This window comes from Arachis duranensis, chromosome 2 (genome assembly GCF_000817695.3).
Source record: "Arachis duranensis cultivar V14167 chromosome 2, aradu.V14167.gnm2.J7QH, whole genome shotgun sequence".
Classification (NCBI taxonomy): Eukaryota; Viridiplantae; Streptophyta; class Magnoliopsida; order Fabales; family Fabaceae; genus Arachis; species Arachis duranensis.
Genome location: NC_029773.3, coordinates 52,022,361 through 52,031,319, shown reverse-complemented (window position 1 = coordinate 52,031,319; position 8,959 = coordinate 52,022,361). Strand labels below are relative to the sequence as shown.

Here is an 8,959-nt window from a genome sequence, read left to right as displayed (position 1 = left end):
TTAATTTCAACAAAATATATTTATAATAAATCAAAAGTATTAGAATGAACATAATTTTAAATATTTATACATCTTACATTAAATTAAGCATATTCATAACAAAATATGCATGAAACTACTTAGAGTTTACTATTAACAAATTATGAAAAATCAAAATATTATATTCTACATATATAAATCTTTTAATATAGAAGTCATTAATCAACGAACCATCTTTACCAATCTAACCATAATGATAAACAGGTTAATCTTTATCAATATCTTTAAAATTATTCTGTATAATTATATAGAAAAATAATTAAAAAAATATTTATAATGAGATATGAGAGATACAAAATTATCCTGCATAAAGTGAAATCATTTATGAGAGATATTCTGGTTCATTAGCCCATTTTTGAAGAATCCATGAGAAAAAAAATACTTGAACTCAAAAAAAAAAAAAATGAGCAACCTCAGTTTTAATCTTTAATGTCATTAACTTGTAGCAACACCAAGTAAGTTATCCTTAAAAAAACAGGAACTTGGATACACTACAACCTCGGACACGTTGGGTTGAAAACATCATCGATAGTGGAAACATTAAAAAATTGGATTTAAAAAAAAAATAATACTAAGCCAATTAACTCAAGCATGAGTGAAGGCAATTTGATTAAAATACAGCTAAATGGTTAATTCAAAATAGGAACATTATTAGTTTACAAAAGAAAGTCTCAGTTGAACCCATTGAAATCAAATGAATGTAGCTTCACCAAGTAGGTTCTCCCTGTAAACAGAGTCTTAGCTCCACAACATTTTAAACGGTTGGGTTGAATAATCACAGACTATGTTTGGCACTCAATTAACATGCATTGACAACAGCTTAAAAAATAATAAAACTTTGATCGTTAATATTTAGTGACCGATTTTAGCGACCGATTTTTAAATGAGGCCACCTAACTATACAAAATAATTTTGGTCACTAAATCGGTCACTAATAAGATCGGTCGCTAAATAACAACCAATATTTTGGTCACTAAATCGGTCGCTGAGGTTTTAATCGCTAAATGGCGACTAATATTTCAGTTACTAAATCGGTCGCTAATTTTTCAGTCGCTAAATCGGTCGCTAACAGCTAACTTTGAAATTCTAAAATCGATTGCTAAATCAGTCGCTACTGCTACTTTCTAATTATAAATTTTAACTAAATTTCACATATATCACTATTAAAATTTATTTTTTAAATATAATTCTAATTCAATAAAATATATAAATAATCAAAGATATATAACTATTTATTAAGATCGAATGCCAATAATTATTGAAAATCATATAAAGATGAAATGAAAAATGGATTCTAATACAAATAAATTTATATTTATGTATACTACATATATGTATTGAAAAAAAATGAAGGCAGAAACAAATCTTCACAAATATAACAAATTTATATTTATGTATACTACATATATGTGATGCTGCCAGAGACGAACCCAAGCACAACAATGAGGGGGCATTTGCCCCCACGGTGTTTTTAATTTTTGTTTTAAAAAATATAGTTATATATAATATGCCACACTTCAAATTTTAAATGACCCCATTATAAATAAAATAAATTCAATTAGCTAAATATTTAAATTTATTTTTTTTATTTTTCTATCATTTTGACTATTACTTAACCTAATCAAATTTAATTATTGTACCATCATTCCTTTATTCTCTTAAACAATTTTTTTATTTTTATATTTCAACCTTCTTTTTCTATTCCTTGTTTAGTGGTCATCTTCTCTTCATCAAAAAGTAAATTTTTAAATTCTCTAATTTTTTTATATAGCTCTCTATGACTCTATGTATCTTTCAATTTTATTATTTCTCTTTTTAATATTTTCAATTGCAATTTTTAATTCAAACAATTATAGTTTAGGTATTAATCTAATATTTTATTTTTTCGTGACTTTATATATTTTATTTTATTCTCGATTTATTCATCCTTATTACTTATTTTTTATCTTTTGTTCTATTATATGTACCTATGTTGCATATAAAACTTTAAAATGAACCGATTAATTTACTAATTTAGAATTTTTTTAAATAATGATAAAAATATTTTAGTTACAATATATAGATTTAATTTTTCTAGTATTTATATATAATTCTAATTTTAAATTATAAATACTAATATATCATTAGGCGCTAATATGCCAATTAATTCAGTCTTTTATTATTAAATGTGTATAAAAAAATTAATTATGATAATAAGTTATCTATAATTTAATTAAAATATTTTAATTTTAAGTTTTAGAAATAAAAAATATTTTTTATAAATTATATATAATGAATAGTATTTTAAGAAAAAAAGTGCTCACTAACTCTTTTTAATTTTTATATCTCTATATAATTAATAATATTTAATAAAACTTATTTAATATATATATTTTTGCCCCCACTCTTAAAATTTTCTGGATTCGTCATGCTGCCATCTTTAATCACTGATAAAAACCACTTCAGCTTTTCCATCCTCTTTTTTCTTTCTCATTATCACGAGGTGACAGCTTCAATGTCAAGTCTATTTTGTTGCTACACTTCTTTTGTTCTTCACCATAAACTCTTTGAAATAATAAAAAATCAAAGTTGCCTTAATTAGTTTTGTTGCATTGCATGATGTGAAATTAAAAATTTAACATAATTTTCTTTTCAGCATTACCTCTTGTTAGTTTTATAAAATTAAAATTAACTACTCATCATTTATTTTCTAGAACATCTATGATCTCACTACATTTATCAGCTACAAAATGTTTACGCCACATAGCAGCTTCTTCTAATCCTTGTATCTTGATTGTTTGACTATTTAAAGAAATATATGACCAAATATTAAACTGAAGATGTTGTTTTACCTGTTGCAAATGAAGATTTTGTTGTAATTCCAATCTTTAATCCATCTGCAAATAGCATACCGTTCTGTAGTTCACTTAGCACAACCCATAGTCCACTTAGCACAAATCGATTCATACTTCTCTGTCATAGAAAACCGTCTTCAGTAACATTACTACATTAGTCCACTTATAGCAGAAACTGGTTCATACTTCTCTGTCATAGAAAACAGTCTTCAGCAACATTATAACTCTCAGAAATTCTTTTAGAAAAATCATGATATTATTATGAATTTGTATAATAAAGAACTATGATTAATGTACCTTGCAAAATAGAAAACAGTCTTCAGCAACATTATAACTCTCAGAAATTCTTTTAGAAAAATCATGATATTATTATGAATTTGTATAATAAAGAACTATGATTAATGTACCTTGCAAAAATATAAGCAACTTCTGCTTCCTTTCCTTTAAGGAAGGTTTTTTGAGTTTGATGGAAACTACAGCATTAAAAGGGTCAAACTTCCTGAATTGCTCACATATTTGCATTACATTCTACTTCCTGTATTTTACCATTTCTTTCAGCTTGAGAAAATTACATACTCTGACTTACGCAGAAAAGTTCAAACAAAATAATTTTCAGTAAGAAAAAAATCAAAACAGAATGACACATTTGTTATTGGTCCTATTAAATAACCAGACAGAAAAAGTTGCATAAATGCATGCATTATTTATGCCTAATACTATTTGCCATTACCTATATAACTCTGCATAGTAAATACAACTTTATAGGACTAGGACAAAATTTTCTTTTTTTCCCTTTGTTGCTTTAAGAAAACGACATGTAAACATCACATGTATGATACAAGATCCAAGCCAAGAGCTAATGTCTCATTGTGCTTACTAAAAAATCTCAAGAAGCATGCAAGGCTATGAAATATTAACATATGTTGGATATTGACATAAGCAAAAATTGCGGATGAAATTAGGGAAGGATTATTATTTATCAGAGCATGCAACATCAAATGAAAAGTAGATACAACAAGAACTCTTCTAATCAAGGTGAGAAAAATGGTAACTATATATACAATGATAAGAGAAGAATGGCCTTTTCTCTTGAGAACCGGCAATTCAACTGTATCTTTCCTCAATTCTAAAAATATTCTGAAGGTATTGAGGGAGGGCAATACTTCTTGGCCACATTTTTGTACTGAAAACACAAATTCAATATATCTATGAGTTAAGAGGAAAATATTATACAAAGGAACAACAAATCATAGCAGCAACCACTCAAGAAGTAAAGATGTTTATGTTTATACCTTGTGCTGACTATACTTTTCCCTAATTGCAGGAAAATTAGAGTTAGGATTGTTGCAACAAAGTCGACGGAGATCCCTTACACAACTACACAAATTAGAAGGCCGGTATTGTGTATAGTGCTTCAATGTAGCATTCTGTTTAAGGAGAAAAAAATAATATCAAGCACAAGCATATATATCTTTATAATGAATACATTAAGAATCTTAAAATGATCATAGGCTTTGTTGATAGTACTATACCCATGATTTGGTTGAGGGGGAGACTATAAACTTGGCTATAAAAATTGCAGAAGCAGTTATTAGTGACGGAGCATAACAAAGCATACTGTACTCCAACAAAGACAATTCGACAATGTAGTTTGTCAAGCATTCTAGTTCCAACGAAGGGGTCTGAAAAAATAAAGACATGAATTCATTTTTCTGTTAGAAGTGGAGTTTAATTAAATGCATTACAAGAACTACAAATAGAAATAACCAGCTTAAGAGAGGTTGATACCTCACCGACTCCTTGAGCTGCACGAACGAACCGTCTAATATCACATGAAAAATAAAAAAGGTGTTTAATTAGGTACCTACAACTTTTATACTACCACGATAAGATGATTATCATAAGTCTTTTTAGCATAAATTAAACAAAACAACTGTAACAACTCTAATTTTTGTACTAATGCGAGTTTTTCTTAAAATAATATTTTAAAGCGATTAGTTTTATTTTGACGAGTCGACTTTGAACCCCGAAGTAAAATAAATGGTAATATAATTTAATTATTATGTTATTTATTTATTTTACTTGCTCTAATTATAATGGAGCCTAGATAATAATGATAATATTATTATCAAGTCCGACTTTTGCCGATATAAGTAATTATCCGTATTTCTTGATAAGCTTAGAATTGCTAATGCTTCATCAAATATCTTTTAATTTCTAAGTTATTAATGTCATTTATGTTAGTAACTAATATATATTTAATTTTATATATTTATTATTATTATTATTATTATTATTATTATTATTATTGACCGAAAAAAAAGAGAAGAGAGGGAATAGAAATGTGAATCACATTAAGTAATGTCATCCCATCATGGTTCTGAAAACGGACATGACCGGCCGGTCGAACCGGTCAAACTGTGAACCGGAAGTATTAATGGTCAGGTTAATAATGTGAAACCTCTAATAAAAAAACCGCTAACAAACTGTTGAACCGACCAAAAATCGGTCGATCAGACCGGAATCGAAATCGGCCGGTTTGGATGAAACTATGTCGTTTTGTTTTCCGCACGGATGACCTCCCTTCCCTTTGCTCTCAGTCTTCATTCCAAACCACTAACCTAACAGCTTCTCCCCAAATCAAAAGAGAAAGTTGAAACAGGAAACCCTAGCTTCTCCACCACCGCCGCAAGGACTGTCGCCGTCCGTTGCGCTCAGGCACTACCATCGTTGTCTAGTTGTCCGTGCTTCTTCCTCCTTTAAGAATCATAGCTTCTTCTTCCTCGAGCTCAGTGCGTCAGTCCATGGTATTCATCTGTTCCGTCGCGCTCCTACCGCCGTCCATCGCACGCTCAGACACTATCGTCTTTGTCTGGTCGCCACAGGTTCTTCCAACCCACCACCATCTTCTGAGTCGTGTTCGTTGCCTAGACTCTATCTCCGTCACGATTCTGCCCCTCTTCTCAAACTTCTCAGAAGAAAAACCCTTCTCTGTTCCAATTTCTTTTCTTCGAGTTCAGAGAGAAGAAGCTTAACAAGGAAAAAAAACCCTAGGCTTCGAAGGTCAGTTCACTGCTAACTTCTTCTGCTTTTTTTATTTATGCCATGTTCAATAATTATTTGATTACTGATTATTTGAATGTTTCGTTTTTTAATTTTTTATTGAATGATTATTTGATTACTAATGAGCTCTAGTTTTGTTGTGTTCCTATTTTTGTATGTTGTGAATTTTTATTGAATGAGCTCTGATTATACAATATTGCTGTTTTGTGTGTTGCTGTGATGTTGTTTTGTGTCTTTTTTATTTTGTATTGACATGCATCTGAGTAATATCACCACTATAAGTTAACTACTTGCTCTGTTGATCTGTTTTTGATTTCTAAATGTCATGTCACTTGTTATGTTGCTGCTGCTGTTTTAGTGTTTTTTAACTTTTGAATCTGCTGCTTTTTGAATTTTTGTTGATAGATTTATTGATTTTAGGATTTAGGGTGATTATTTGTTACTGTATTTTTATTTTGGAAAAACTTGTTACCCTTTGATAAGAATATGTTGAAACTTTGTTAAAATTTGGCTGAAACTTTGTTAGATAGATGAGATATGCTAAACTGAAACTTGAACTGTGAAGGATAACCTGTATTCTAATGCTACTTTACTTCATATATTGTTTCGCATTCTTGGTGTTTTTGAAGTCCCTTATACCCTTGAAACAACTTCCTCCATCATGGACATCTGAGGTGAGGTTGATCTCCCTCTTGTTCTGTGAAGACTTGTCTGTGAAATCAATCCCCAAGTTGTTCAACAAGTTTTGCATTCTTCATCTAATTCAATGATAACTTGGTATCTTGCCCTTGAGACTGGACAATTTCTGGTTACATTATTGGCTGTTGGTGATGCAGAATGGTCATGTTGGATTTATGTTGTCATGCTATAATGTTGAGTTTAGCTATTAGTAGATGACCAAATATTTTTTATTGATTTGGTTAATTCAATGTTTTTATTTTGTAACTATCTTAATTAGTTCAATAGTGATATAATGACTAATGAATGATAAATTGTTAATAATGATGAAATTAAAAGTTATATTAGATTTTGGTTGATAAGATATTTTATATTTAGAAGACATTTTAAATTTTATGTTAGACAATATTTATTTATAATTTATTTATTATTTTATTATAAAACAATTTTTTCGATTAGACCATAGTTAAACCGGTTTGATCGATAAACCAGTGAACTAATGATTAAAATGGTTTAATGACCAGTCCGGTTTTCAGAACCTTGCATCCCATTCATTGTTAACATTATTTTCTTTCGATTCAAAGTGACTGAATTCGAGAAAGAAAGAAAAGAGAGATTAATATCCATAACCACTTAATAATAAGGCAATGACACATACTCCTTCAATTGACAACTCACCTTTTTACTAAGATCAAAACACTTTCCTTAGCCTATCATTTTGCTAAACGTATTGCATGAAGAAAGTAGAAAGTGACTGACATCTCTCCTAAAAAGAACTGTAACCCTCCACCATTTTCCATCTTTGATTTTGCTTAATTCGTAACTCCAATAAAAAATCTAATCCAGTAAAAGTGTTCGTATCCTCCTTCTCTACATGTTAGCGTCACTTTTGATCGGTGGATGTTAACACCCCTACCCCTTGAGTTTAGCCAACTGGAGTTCTAGGAGACACAAACGATTCTGAACATTTTCTTCTTCGACGGCTCGGTCAGAAGGCTCCTCCAGAGCTTCGCATATTTTGATTTCGTACGAAAATATTATTTTGGTAAATTCTCACCGATTAAATTGATATTGGACAAGTGAGTTGATGTCGTGATTACTTGTTGATTGAATTTGATTGAATTTATATTGAACTTTGTGATAAGTTTGAGGTTCAGAGGGTTTTAGTGCAGTCAGGAACTGAGTTATTCTAATGAATTTTATTTCTGGATTACGATAGGATAATTTGACAATGTCGAAATTTGTCTGGTTTGATCTATTGAAAATAGTTTGAAAAGAGTGTGGAAAATAGTTTGGATGGAACCCGAGAAGGGTGGCAAAGTCCGGCTTTTTTGGAGAAATATTGCCGAAATTTTGTTTTAAGTCTTAAGAATTTATTTGAAATTTTATTTAGAAGAAAAAAATTGAGTTTAATATTATAATTATATAAGTTTTTTGGGTATTTTGGGTAATAAATAAAGTTTAGGGATTAAACGGATATTTTATAAAAATTCAGGGTTATTTATATAAATATGAAACAAAGTGAAGGTTTAAATACAATTTTATAAAATATTAAATAATACATGGTTTACAAAGTAATTAATAAAATTTTGAAAATAAGATTTTATAAAATAAGTTTTAAGAGTATTATAAATATTATTTTAAATATTTGTTTAAAATTACTAATTTACATTAGAGTAAATTATTATTACAAACCATTATTTATCAAGATATTATTTTATAAAAATATTATTGTATATATTATGAAAAATAAAACAGAGAGTGGTAAACAAGCAAGTTTTTTCTAAAAGCTTTAGAAAGATAAATCTAAGCTAAGGATCTCATGATCCCCTCTTCATAAAACATTTAGGAAAAGATGAGGGAAGAGTTTGAAGATAGTTTTTGATGTTAAAATTAAGAAATTAAAAGAATAATGAGAAAAGACAAAAAAAGAATATATTAGTTAAAGGGATCTCTGCAACAGGAGAGTAGAGAACAGAAAAAAAAAGAAAGAAAGAACGACCTGAGATGATTGTCTACTGATGCGGTGATTTACAACCCACAAACTAACCAGCAAGTGCACCAGGTCGTACCAAGTAATACCTTACATGAGTAAGGGTCGATCCCACGAGGATTGATGGATCAAGCAACAATAGCGTTTGATAGGATTATTTAGGCAAGCAGAAAATAGTATTTGGAAGTTCAAAGAGCATTAAACAGTAAATTTGGAATATTGAAGACAGACAGATAAATAAGTTGAGAACCAAATATGGGGAAACAGTTAAGTTTTCAGAGTTATCTATTTTCCGGATTAACTTTTATTACTAATTAATTTAATCATGCAAGATTTAATTTCATGGCAAACT

At 29.2% G+C, this 8,959-nt stretch overlaps 1 non-coding gene across 1 annotated transcript; it reads right to left on the bottom strand.

Moving 5' to 3' along the window:
- Window positions 1–707: 707 nt before the first annotated feature.
- LOC127745380 (small nucleolar RNA Z278) lies at window positions 708–822 on the bottom strand. Its single transcript, XR_008006577.1, has one exon. It is a non-coding gene; the product is annotated as a small nucleolar RNA Z278 (small nucleolar RNA).
- Window positions 823–8,959: the final 8,137 nt, after the last annotated feature.